General features: G+C 41.2%; 1 protein-coding gene across 1 annotated transcript in view; it reads right to left on the bottom strand.

Moving 5' to 3' along the window:
- The window catches only part of GPRIN3 (GPRIN family member 3), a 79,357-nt gene extending 73,088 nt beyond the window's left edge, over window positions 1-6,269 (bottom strand). The window contains exon 1 of the mRNA XM_070392746.1: window positions 6,137-6,269. The gene's annotated coding sequence lies outside the window, so the exon portion shown is untranslated. The remainder of the gene's footprint in view (window positions 1-6,136) is intronic.
- Between the last annotated feature and the right edge of the window lie 7,061 nt (window positions 6,270-13,330).

The raw sequence follows: 13,330 nt of genomic DNA, 5'->3' as shown, positions 1-13,330 counted from the left end.
CCATAGGGCAACCAATAGTAGGAAAGATCAGGGTACTATGTAGGGGCTCTAGGAGGTCAGCTCAGGCGGGCGATGCCACTTCCTGGTGTGCCGAGGAAGCTTGTGCAGGCGGAGTGTGCTCACGCCATTGCATCTGCCGCAGCACTGAGATAAATCTCCTGAGCTCTTCCCACAGATGTATTTAGGCGACCCCTGTGAAAGGGTCCTTTGACCGCCAAAGGGGTCGTGACCCACAGGTTGAGAACCACTGCTACACAATGAATCCACTGTAGAGAATCCGTAGTTTACCCTTGTGATCTGGGAGCTGAGCTCACTGCCACTGCCCAGCATCTTGAGAGAGCATCAAACTGTGCAATAGGTGTCGAAGAAATGATCAAAATTCGAAGTATGGTTTCTACCGAATGCGTCTGGCTTTTGCACCATCGTAAAGTAGAAAAATCATAAGTCAAATCATTGAAAGTTGGGACCGTGTGTCCTTAACTAAAATGATGGACAAGTACCACAAACAACCCAAAAGAGAAAATTCAACAGAATCTGGGGTTCCTTTTGTTATTATGGGTACGAATGGTCTAGTCCATCTTAAGAAGGCAGTGAGTGCCTAGCATTGGGCTTTGCACCTGAGAGACACTCAAAAAAGGAGATTCCATCAACAAATTGACAAATGACAAATGCTGGCGAGGATGTGGAGAAAAAGGAACCCTTGTGCACTGCTGGTGGGAATGTAGACTGGTGCAGCCACTGTGGAGAACAGTATGGAGTTTCCTCAAAAAATTAAAAATGGAACTCCCATTTGACCCAGAGATCCCACTTCTAGGAATATATCCCAAGAAACAAGAAACACCAATCAGAAAGGATATATGCACCCCTATGTTCATAGGAGCACAATTTACCATAGCTAAGATTTGGAAACAGCCTAAGTGCCCATCAGCAGATGAGTGGATTAAAAAACTTTGGTACATCTACACAATGGAATACTTCGATGCTGTAAAAAGGAAGAAACTCCTACCATTTGCAACAGCATGGGTGGGCCTAGAGGGTATTATGCTAAGCGAAATAAGCCAGTTGGAGAAAGATAAATATCACATGATCTCACTCTTTTGTGGAATATAATGAACAACATAAACTGATGAACAAAAATAGATCCAGAGACAGAGAAGCATCGAATAGACCATCCAACTTCAGAGGGAAGCAGGGGAAAATGGGGGGAAGAGATCAACCAAAGGACTTGTATGCATGCATATAAGCATAACCCATGGACACAGACAGTAGGGGTGGGGTTGGGGAGTGAGATCAGCCAGGGAGAGGTCAATGGGGGAAAAAGGAGGCATATGTAATACTTTAAACAATAAAGAATTTAAATTAAAAAAAAAGAAAAGCATGCTCAGTTGAATTGCAAAAAAAAAATTAACTTTTGTTTAAAAACATGGTTCAAACCTTAAGGTTTAAAATAAAAAAAATGGCTTTCACAAAAAAAAGGAGACTTGTTGAAGGATTCGCTCAGTGTAAAACTCGATCACCCTTGCCCCCTGTGCTAAAGATTGTACTTGTGTTCTAAGAAATGAACTAATCATGCTAGAATATGGTGCATCACGTAATTTCAATAGTTCAACCATTAAATTCAGTTGAAACAGGCCAAGCCTGGAAATTATTGTGAAATAAATAAAAAGATGGCAGGAAATGACAGATTTATGATGTTATGGCCATTCTGTCCAGATTTTCTTAGAGTAGATTAGGAAAAGAAATCTTAGATATAAAATAAATAGCAACTCTTGAGTAATATTTTAGTCTGAATAAAAATTCTGCTGCAATTCTCTCCCCATAATTTGATATTCATTTTTTATTTTCTAAATGATTTTTTAAAAATTTTTAGAGAGAGAGACATTGATTTGTTGTTCCACTTATTTATGCATTCATTGCTTGATTCTTCTATGTGCCCTGACCAGAAATCGAACCTGCAATGTTGGTGTATCCAGACAACTCTCTAACCAAATGAGCTACCTGGCCATGGCCCTAGATGATTCTTAAACAAGCCTCACATTATGCCACCTCATTCTTTACTTCCTTCTTCTATATCATCAACTCTTCCTCACTGCCCACCCAGATCTGTCCATCTTCTATAAACTAGCTCAAGTTCTACCTCCTCCTTGAAGCTCTGGAGACTAATTCAGTCCCCAAGGTTCTCAGTCTCTAACTTCACTGCCATGAATCTACTGGTAAGTCATAATGTCTTGCCTTTCTCCTGACAATTCTACTATTCAGAATTTTGTATAAATGCTTATGTATCCAATCTTCTAGTTGACTCTTGGGGTCTTGCAAACTGGAAACATCTGTTTTTTAATCCACTGAAAGCAGTAGCTTTTAGATTTTTTTTGGAACATGATGCATAATAAGATATACATTTTTGCATCATGGTCTAGTGTGTTCATACATATAAATATACAGTAGGGCCTTGACTTACGAGTGTCCCGACTAACGAGTTTTTCAAGATACGAGCCGTCTCTTGGCCAATTTTTTGCTTTGAGTTGCGAGCTAAAATTCGGGTTACGAGCCAGCTTCAGATACCCCACCGCTAGTTGGCGCAGCGAACGTCACAGTGAATGCCACAACATCAGCCCAGCATCACATGTCTCACTGGTTCACTTTTTGATTTGACATATGAGTAATTTGAGTTATGAGCTCCGTCACGGAACGAATTAAACTCGTAAGTCAAGGCCCCACTGTATATTTAATTTAAACGTTCAATGAACTTTATCCTTCTATTCTGTTTTACTTTATGTTTTGAAAATAAAATGCTATCATACACAGTAAACTGACTTCACAATGGGTTGTGACTATTTCTAGAAGGGCACTTGTTGATTACTATGGGAGCACTGTATATGTTTCCCTCACTTTAAAAAAATAACTTTAAATTGCATGTGGCCTTTGGGCTTTCTTTTGCCTGTGTTCCTAAGTTACATTTTTGTTCATTCAGTTTCTCTTTTGGAATCATCTGGGACAGTGAAATGCTTGGAACATACAGATACTTTTTTATCCTTTTGCCCTGAGCACTGTTGTTATAAAAATAAGATTCCCTGGATTTCCATAAAACTCACTTCTATAAAAATCAAAGCTCCATTCTCTCATTCTTTTTCATTTTCACAGTATGCAAAGCAGGTATAGATGAAGAAATTGAGGCAGAGAAAATTGTGATTTTCTTAAGAACACATCTCCCTTTTAATCAGACTTTTATAAATTAAGGTAAATATAGTTTCTAGATATTTGAAGCATATAAACTTGGGTAATGTGAACAACAGAGAGCCTTGATATGAATGCATTTACCTAACTTCTCCAGATCAAATGATGGACTGAACAGATGAGTTAGCGGCTCTTCTGGACTTCACCCTGAAGATGATGTGCTCCCTTCTCTATCTGCATCTTCCCGTCTTTACCTTCTCACAGCTTTTCAACTACCTAGAGAAGTGGTTCTCAACCTGTGGGTCGCGACCCCTTTGGTGGTCGAGCGACCCTTTCACAGGGGTCGCCTAAGACCATCCTGCATATCAGATATTTACATTATGATTCATAACAGTAGCAATATTACAGTTATGAAGTAGCAATGAAAATAATTTTATGGTTGGGTCACAACATGAGGAACTGTATTTAAAGGGCCAGAAGGTTGAGAACCACTGACCTAGAGCTACCTGTGCTTCCTGGGGGTCTGCATATTGGGTCACTGTACCAGGACTGCCCTTCTCCCTCCTCTTTGCCAGACTAGTTCCTCTTATTCTTCAGGTCCTTGGGAACTGTCCTTGTCCTCTCCACCTCCACAACCTGCTCTCAAGCACCCTGTGCTCGCCTTGACATAGCACTTAACTCGCTTTACCCCCTCTCTCCCAAGGCTTGCTGGCTGAGACTGTGTCTCGTTCACTCTTCAATCCCACAATTCGGGATCCTGTTTAGTTCAGGAGAAATGTATGCTGAATGCATGACTGAATCAATGAATGAGCATATAAAGGGTAGAAATAGCGGCCACTGAACGAGTGCAAGTGTGAGCTGGGACTGGAATTGCATGTCTGGACTCTCTGAGGCCAGTCTTTTTATGACTTTGTGATTCCATGAACGATATTCCCGATAAGCTGCAGGTTTTATGGCTGAAAATCCATACAGTGAAGGAAAGCTGTATCTAATATATTCTTTCATGTATATTTGAGGCACAATCAAAGAAATGTTGAAGGGACAAATAATTAAATGTAACGGGTAAGTATATTGAGGCAATGAAAAAATACCCAAGTTTTAAAAACAGCGAGTTGGAACCCACCTGACCTCCTGCACAGATCGATCTGATTCATATCTTGCTTCAATCCTCCACTTCAATCCTCCATAGGAAGCTATGCACCTCAGATTTCTGTCCTTGTCATTTTCATGAAAGGCTAGTTAGTGATTAGGTAAAGCCTCACCGCACCACAACACACTCTACATGGGTCTCTACGACTTCCTCCGCACTGTTTCCAAAATAAATTCCAATGAAATAACATCTAGACTTGCAATGGCACTTACTACTTATTTTTCTGTTTATGAATCAACAACCTATTCCCCCTACTAAAAACCCACAAACCCTCAAAAAAATTTCTTCATGATTCTACTTCAAAAGAACATTCTATAATACAAACTATTGCCATTCGCAGATAGCAACAGAAAATATTTTTTGCCTGTATGCTGTGACTCATGAATCTTTATTCCCACAGTTGTTACTCAGGGCAGGCCAATGGTGAACACAATTGGAAAGAAACAATAGTTTATAACTGGAAAATAAGCACATTGGGAGAAGCACACTCAAATCATTATCACAGTAAAATATGCAGCAGCACCAACAAGAGCAAACAAAAGCCCACGTAAGAGATGTGTAAATATTTCATGAAGCTAAGCCTTAATCAACTCTCTTTCTCTCTCCAAATCTTGCTGGTGTTGTAAACACTTCAGTTACTTCCAGTCCCACCATGACCCAGATTCCTTGCAAAAACAAAATGCAAACATGGACCAATGGGTCTTTAATGTCTTGTGAAAAATTTTTAGATGGACCATATCCAAGGTATTGATTTAATACGAAGAAAGAGATGCCTTGATAAATGGTGGTTGCTTCTAGGTGACTCTCAGAGCTTCGGTTCTCCCCTCCTCCTCCAAACCCTCGCCCTTTCCCCACCGCCTCTGCCGCTTGCTGGACATTCACATCATCTTAACCTTGAACTGCCTGCGTTCGGAGCAGAGATTTCTCCGAGTGCCCCTCCAGAAGGCCCTTTAAACCTGCCAGGGACTTGCTGCCTTCCCACCACCCCAAATTCACTTTCCAGTGTCTAAGTACCCTCTTTCCCTGGTCCCCTTTCACTGCCCATTGTTGAGTCTGAAATTTGCCTGTATCTTTCAGATTTGCCTGGATAACATGAAGATGTGTTGTGTGTACTGTTGACAGTTGTCCTTTAGCTCTTTTCTACAATCCATCTCCAAAGAGCCATTTATAGCCTCTAGTCTCTACCCTGATTTAATCTGGTTCCAAAGTTCACCTCTACACACTGAACAGGTCTCTACAGTGATTTCCTTTTTATCAACCTCTGCCCGCCCTTCTTCTTCTCTCTCAGCCTATCTCAAGAAAGGCTATATATATATGTAAAGGTGTCTGTATACACACACATAAACGCATATATTTTATGTACAACAACAGTGTTTTGACCTTAAAGAGAATAAGCACAGGAAAATAAGAAACATGCCGGTGTAGTATTCACACACACACACACACACACACACACACCCCACATCTACCTATTGGGATATTCACAGTATGCAGACCCATTGATTATAAATCCCCTCGCCCAAGAACAAGAACTGCAGCGTCTTTTCCCATTTACCTTCAGAGATAGAGCCTAAGGGAGCAATGACCTTGCAGAGAAATTCATCACCTGGGAGAAAGACAGACCCTCCAGGAGCGCAGAATGGGATGGGGACGAGAGCAACAGGCAAAAGATCACCAGGGCAATGTGGGACCGGATCAATCCCCCATCAGTGCCAAGCACACCTCCGCTCCGGTCCCCCGGGGTTGGGCACTGGGCAGAGGGGGTGCAGGGTGGGGGGCGTCTCCTCCCGCGGCCCGGGGTCGGTCGTCTACCTGCCTCTCGCCTGGCTCTTCTCAGCGCGGCTGGCCCACTGCCTCGGCTGTGGTGGGGGCTCCCGTCGCATATCCCAAGCAGCGGCTCTCGGCGCCACGGGGATGGCTCCCGTGTGCTCGCAGCGGCGGTGCTTCTGAGACCTGTTCCGGGAGCGGAGCGAGCAGGGTGCCTGCAGGAACTGAAATTACTATGCAAAGAGCAGAGGCGGCGCGCAGAAGCCGGCGGAGACCGCGGGGCCGCCCCCACCGCCAGGCTGCAGTCGCCACCACCCGGCACAGAGCCAAATCGGAGGTGGGAGTCCAGGGCCCGGGCTGCTCATCCGTCAGGCCCGGGGAGCACCCGTCTGTCCTCGCAGGGCAGTGCAGCGGGGCCTGAGCATCCGAGCCAGGAGTGGCAGCGTTGCAGGCAGCGGCCAAGGCGGCAACAGCAGGACCCCGAGCTCCGCCCCACCGCACCCCCTCCCAGCCCTCTCCGGACCCCAGGAAGGGGTTGCCACAGCGCCTGCAGCTGCGCGCCCTGGGGGGGCAGCTGGGCAGGGGCTGGCTGGTTAAGGCTCTGCTGCATGGAAACCAGCAGCAGACGGAAAGTTCAGAAGGAAATTAAGATAGAGGCATGGGCCCAGAGCGACTCAGCAGGAATTTTGGCCCTTGCTCTCTCCTACAGGTCACTAGACTCCATGGCTGTCTACTCTAGCAGGTTTCTAATAAAGCCATGTGCAGCGAAGATCTGAAAGCAAGGAGACTACCTGGCGTTTGATACGTGTTGCAAAATGTACAGGATCCTGGGTATTTGGGGACGGCATTGCTGACCGTGTTTCTGTCCCCCTCCCCACACTCCTGCCTCTGTGGGCGTGGATGGCTTTGGAAATCCGCCCTGTTGAGAGGCTCAAGCAAAGCTGAATGAATGTGTAGTCTGGTTAGCAGCTGTAGATGGTGCAAAATGGTACAATGAAAAGAACTATTATTAACTGAGCATTTGTTGGCAGGCACTGTGCAAAATGCCTTACATGTGCAGCCTCTCTAATTCTCACAACAAACCAACGTGGTGGGTATTATTTTCCACTTTATTGATGAGAAAACAGGCTTTGATGCTTTAGACACTGCTTGAGGTCACACAATAGTAACTTGTACAGCTGGAGTTCAAACCACCCCAAAATATATCCTCTCAACTACTACACGGGGCACACCCAGAGATCTTGTCAAGATGCAGATTCTGATCCAGTGGCTCCAGGACGGGCCTGAGGATCTGCATCTCCAATGAGCTCACAGGTGATGTCCATGCTGTTGGCCAAGGGACCAAACTTTCTAAGTTTCTTCTTGCCTGCCATCTCTAGTTGATTGATAGCAACCTCCTGTAGGTGGGTTAAGAAGGACTCCAAGGCTGTGTCTTGACTCTTGGGCAAAGGATTCTGCAACCAATTAGCCATGTTCACTTTGGTTGATGGGGGGAAGGCTGAGACAAGTGTGCTGGATGTCCATCCCTGCAGTAGGCCACTTGGAAAACAGCATGTTTGTTACAGGAGAGGTTAGAGTGTAAATTTAAGGTATTAATACACGAAAGACAAATGTCTTCGTTCCTGTTCTTGCCTTCATTAAGAAAACCTTAAGTCAAAGTACACCTAACATTTGTACAACACAAAACACTTTACAAAGTGCTCACATGAATAATGCTAACTTCATAACAACACTGTAAGGCAGGTCTAATTTCACTTTACAGGAAAGGAAACTGAAGTAGAGTGATTTTCCTGAGATTACACAATTAATATGCATGCAGTAGAGGCCAGGTTGTGACAGGTCTCTAGTTCAGGGCTGTTTTTATTTTACCACTGTATTCATTTTCCTACTGATGCTGTAACAAATTACCACAATTCTAGTGGCTTAATACAACATAAATTTATTATCTTACTATTCTGGAGTTTCAAATCCTGAAAATAGGTCTTACAGGACTAAAATCAGAGTCAGCAAGGCCATGCATTCCTTCTGGAGGCTCTGAGGGAAGAATGTGTTTTATCCTTATTTGTGTGTGTGTGTGCGTGTGTGTGTGTGTGTGTGTGTGTTTCTTCCCAGCTTCTAGAGGGAGCCTGCATTTCTTGGCTTGTGACCACATCACTCTAACCTCTATTTTTACCATCTCATTTCCATAAGTCCCAGTGATTAGGATATGGCTATTTTTGGAAGGTCATTATTATGCTTTCTAAAACCTCTCTTAGATTTATCCTATAATTTCTACGGTGCCTTACTTATTCTTCTCTTCTGCTTGACTTCTCAGACTTCTGGGAAGTTATTTCAATGGAAAAATTTACTTGAACGTCATTCAAGAGGTAACAACAAATGTACACTGACAAGAAACACTCCCTAGGTCATGAAAAGGCCATCAGGATGCATGGGATTATAGTCCTGAAAAGGGCACATGGGATTAAGAGCTACTTATTGGTCTAAATGACACTGAGGTAATCCTTAGGGAAGTCCTAACCACAGTTAAAGGTGTTTGTTAGCAATATTACATAATTTTTCAAAATTTGCTTCTCAAGGATTACACTGCTCCATGATAAAGTAAGGCAATTCAAAATTCATGCAAAATTGATTATTTCACCAAATTCCAGAGTGAGAGTTTCCAAAGTGATGATGAACCTAAACCAGTGTGTCAAACAAAATCAATAAATATTATTAAACAGCCTTGATGCTCAAGGTACTTATGAACTCTCATACAGAAGTTTATCCTTTCATTGGGGACACAGGATTTGTGAAAAAATGAAATCATGCAGGATTGAAAGAGAAGAAACAATAGGAGAAGCGACATGGGATGGTACATGATTTATTGCCAAGTGAATTATATTAGTGAAAATTTTGTTTGCAAGTTACATTTATATGGGGGAGTGGGGATAAAACTGGAAAGGTCATGTTATGACAAGCTAAGAAATGTCAAACTAAGGAATTTAGACTTAATCCTCAATAATAATAATGATGATACCTTAGGTTTACATAGTGGTGAGTAATTTAACAAGCACATTCTACATATTTTCAGTCATTTGACTTCCTCCCTTCTGCCGCCAGACAAGCAGGCAAGTGCAAATCCACGGGGAAGGAAGTACAAGGCACTTCGCAAAGAGATTGTCTTGACCACTATGTTCTTATAGAATAGCAGATCTCCTCCCCTCTTACCTTCTATTCCTTCTATCTTCCTTATCCCACTTTACATTTTTCCCCACTGTACTTACTACTACCTCTTGATAGAATATATGTTTATTGTATGTCTACTATAAGGACAGGGACTTAGTCTCTTTTGTTCAATTGTCTAAAGCAGTGCCCAGCACTTGTTAAGTGCTCAGTAAATATTTGTTGAATGAACCATTATCCCCAATTTACAAATCAGGAACCAAAATGCCAGATGTTTAAATGACCACCATGTCCTACAGCTGTTAAGGGCCTTTACCAAGACTAAAATCCAATGCCTTTTTGATAGTTTCCTTTCTGAGTGAAGTCTTGTTTTAACAAGGGCAAGAGTGTATTTTAAAAAGATAAGAATTTGAGACTAGAATCTGCTCTAAATGTCACATCTTTTCTGAAAACTTCAGCAGTTTAGCTGCATTGGCAAGAAGCAGTGGCAGCATGGAGTTACCAATAGGAGATTCTGGAGGGCCGCCATCAGTTCTACGCTAGTTGGCACTGAGTAAGTGCTTTTTTGTAATTGTTCTTCAATTATTTCGTTGTGTGACACTCTGTATTATAGGACTTTTGGATTCAGAAACCATAACTTGTATTTCTTTTATATCCCTGCATTCTGCCCAATACTGGACTCTAAATAAACAATCCGGGCATAGTTACAAGATGGTGGCCATCTCTCTAAAAATCACACCCTTACAAACCACATTCAAGACAGTATAGGAAGTCCGAATATGCCATCCAAAAATATGCCACCTTGGCATCATGATTATTCTGAGATGGAGGCAAATGAGATTTAACAGATGCAGAAAGACACCTTCTAAGAGCTTCCCTTATCTGACTAACAGCAGGAACTTCTGAGAAACGAGGACAGCCATAATCCTCTCTTCCGGGGAAGATGGAAACGAATATGGGTCTAGAAAGAAATCTTGCTCAAATAACCCCTGTCTTCCAGTAGGTCCCCCTTCCCACAATTTGCCACCCCTCAAAGCCTATACCTCTTTCCCTTAATCTTATCACTTCTCTACAAGTTTACTGTTCCTTATTAAGATGCTATATAAGCCCAAATTCTGACCACCCTTTTGAGTTACTCATTACTTAGTTTCTCCTGCAACTGTGTAGGCTGCTCATGTTAATAAACTCTGTTTCCTTTTCTCTTGTTTCTTGTCTTTTGTCTAATTTGTTATGCCCTGATCAAGAGGGAAAAGGTGTTTGTTTGTTTGTTTGTTTATGCTCTACAATAGGAAGAAAAGAATTCCAGTGGAAAAGGGAATCTCTATTTTTTTGTTCATGAAAGAAAAAATATTTCCCAGAACTCACTCTCCTACTTCCAAGACATTGGCCAGAATTTGGTCACCAAATCACTCAGGGAGGCTGTGAATGTGAGCACCTAGCAAGAAGGAATGGACTTGCCATGATTTTTCTAGGCTAGACATCCTGGTGCCCCAATCAATACTGAGGTTCTATTAAGAAGAGAGAAGAAAGGTAGGCTCTAGGATCATCTCTTTTCATGAAGAATCAGTATAGAAAGAGTGAAGACTCACATTAAGGTTCCATTTTGATGTTTTCTGACTGCATCTGGATTTCTGGAAGACCATAGCAAGCCATATTAGGTTTCTATGTACTTTCCTCCCTCCTCTCTCCCTCTCTCCTTCCCTGCCTCTTTCCTTTCTTTCTTCTTTTTCCCCATCCTCCTTTCCCCTCCCCTTTCCTCACACTACATAATCTTCTGTAGCATCATTATTTTGTCATATTTATATTCTGTAGGTACTTATCAATGCCCTAATGTCAAATACTTAGATTCTTCCCATTTGAAATACTTTTAAAGTTGGCTTTTTCAATTGATTGGATAAGAGACCCTCAGTTTACTGCTTCTCCTACTCATGCCATCTCTTGTTACTCCCTAAATTCACATTTCCCATTCTTACAATAATAATTTCTACAACACACTAATATATTGTTCCACAACACCATGGCTTTGCTTTTATTTGAGCCATCCATCTTTCGCCTAAAATGTCCTTTCCTTATAGCCACTTATAAAATTCCTATTCTTCTGTCAAAATCCAGTTTAGCTATCACTTCCTCCAGGAATCCTTGCCCACACGACCCATTCCCATACTTAATTACTTCTTCCTCTGGGATACATCTATATTTGGTATTGATCTTTGTTATAGTTAAAACACTATGCCATAATTGGTGTTTTTATTTATTTGTCTCCTTTAATAATCTCTTGAAAGATTGCCCCTTCCTTGTTAACATTTGTAGAATGTAGGCAAACTCAATTTTTTTTAAAGGACTTACTCTGCTCCAGTTGTTGTCTAAGCATTTTAAAATATATAACTAGATTTAATTAGAGTGAGAGAAGATGGAGTGATTATTTTATAATAAAAGATATTCAGCTAACTTTAAGAGAATGGAGAAGTCCTAATTTGCTTTAGGCTCTGAAAATGGTGGTTGTATCTACGCCGTCTTCATAGGTATGCAATGTTGGGTGGAGTGAAGAAGAAGAGAAGAAAGGTAGGCTCTAGGATCATCTCTTTTCATGGAGAATCAGTATAGAAAGAGTGAAGACTCACATTAAGGTTACATTTGGCCTTAAATGCTGCCTACACTTGTAGATAACCATTGCCTTCTATTTAAAAGTTGTATATCATGAATGAAGAAAATTTATTTCATACAGGAATTTTTTAAATGATCCTTTTTGCTAGAAACTTTTAGGCTATGAGGAGCAAAAAATGTACTCAGCTGGCCTCAGCTATTTAGGATGTGTGTAAAGGATACAGGAAAGTAAAGACACACAAGTAGTCATGTAAGGAAGGCAGCTGGTGTTTCTGTCTTCTCGGCTTCCATCTTCCCTAGTTGATGACTGCATCTCAATTTTCCATTGAGGAACCACACCTCAGACCATGTGATTAAATGGGGTTGACCCTGACTCAGGGGTGAATGTGTGATCTAAGACAAAGCAATAGGAGAAGCACCAGTCCCTGGCCACAGTGATTGGTTCCTGATGGAAGTAACACCCACACTATGGCTGGAACTCTTGGGGAAATGGGGTCCTCCACTTAGTAAAATGTAAAACCGGAACTGCTGGTGGGGACCACTTGGAGGAAGACATGAAGACAAAGGAAACAAAGGCAGAGCTGGCAGGTGGAGAAGAGATGGAGCTCTTTTTCTGGTGACATAATTTAAACAACTACAGTTAGGGGATTCCTAAAGTATGGACACATAGATAAAATATTTTAGTTTTTGTAGATTGAAGATGTCACTGACAAGATTACATTTGTCTAGATGCTGCCAGATTTTATGGAAATCTTTTATACACATGAAGGATGAATGGAAAAAATAGACTTCTCTTGTTAAAAAAATACTTGATTTTCCTAATCACGGAATAGATAATTGTTTGCATTTGTTATTTCCAGGAGTAACTTGTCTCCCTAATTATACACTTACTGTAAGGAATCTCCATGATTCCCTGTGAGACATTCCTAGAAGTTATATAACAAAGCATATCAGTGTGAAGTGGATTTCTTTCCCTGTGGCAATGAGGTCTAGCTTCTCTGAGCATCAATTCAACAACAAAATAATTCAGAGTTAAAAACTAATAAACACTAAAATCCCTATAATCATTTAAAATAAGACTATTCTGTAAATTCTATAAAATGAGTAAAGTCTATAAAGTGATGTGAATGTGTATATCAATTATTCAAGGAATCTCGATGTGCCACAATATACATATATAACACTTAACTATTATAACTGTACTGTATCATAATGACTTATTTAAAACAAATAATCCAGCTCTAATAACCATTGCATTAATTATACATGATCCAAGGAATAATTTTGTTTGCATTCTTACAATTCAGAATAATTTGGGAGAAATAATGCTTTGCCAAATTATTACTAAAATTTATTATGTTTTTTTCTGGGCAAATTTTCCTGCTGTAAAAAGAAGTCATCTTCAAAATCATTGAATGGTTTTGACTAGCAGACTTTTATTATGATTCTACCATATGCCAGATACCATACCAG

This window comes from Myotis yumanensis, unplaced genomic scaffold, assembly GCF_028538775.1.
Source record: "Myotis yumanensis isolate MYYU_CA2020_CCGP unplaced genomic scaffold, mMyoYum1.0.hap1 SCAF_1, whole genome shotgun sequence".
In the NCBI taxonomy this organism is placed as follows: domain Eukaryota; kingdom Metazoa; phylum Chordata; class Mammalia; order Chiroptera; family Vespertilionidae; genus Myotis; species Myotis yumanensis.
Note: the sequence above shows the minus strand (reverse complement) of the source record. Positions and strands in the feature narration are given on the sequence as shown.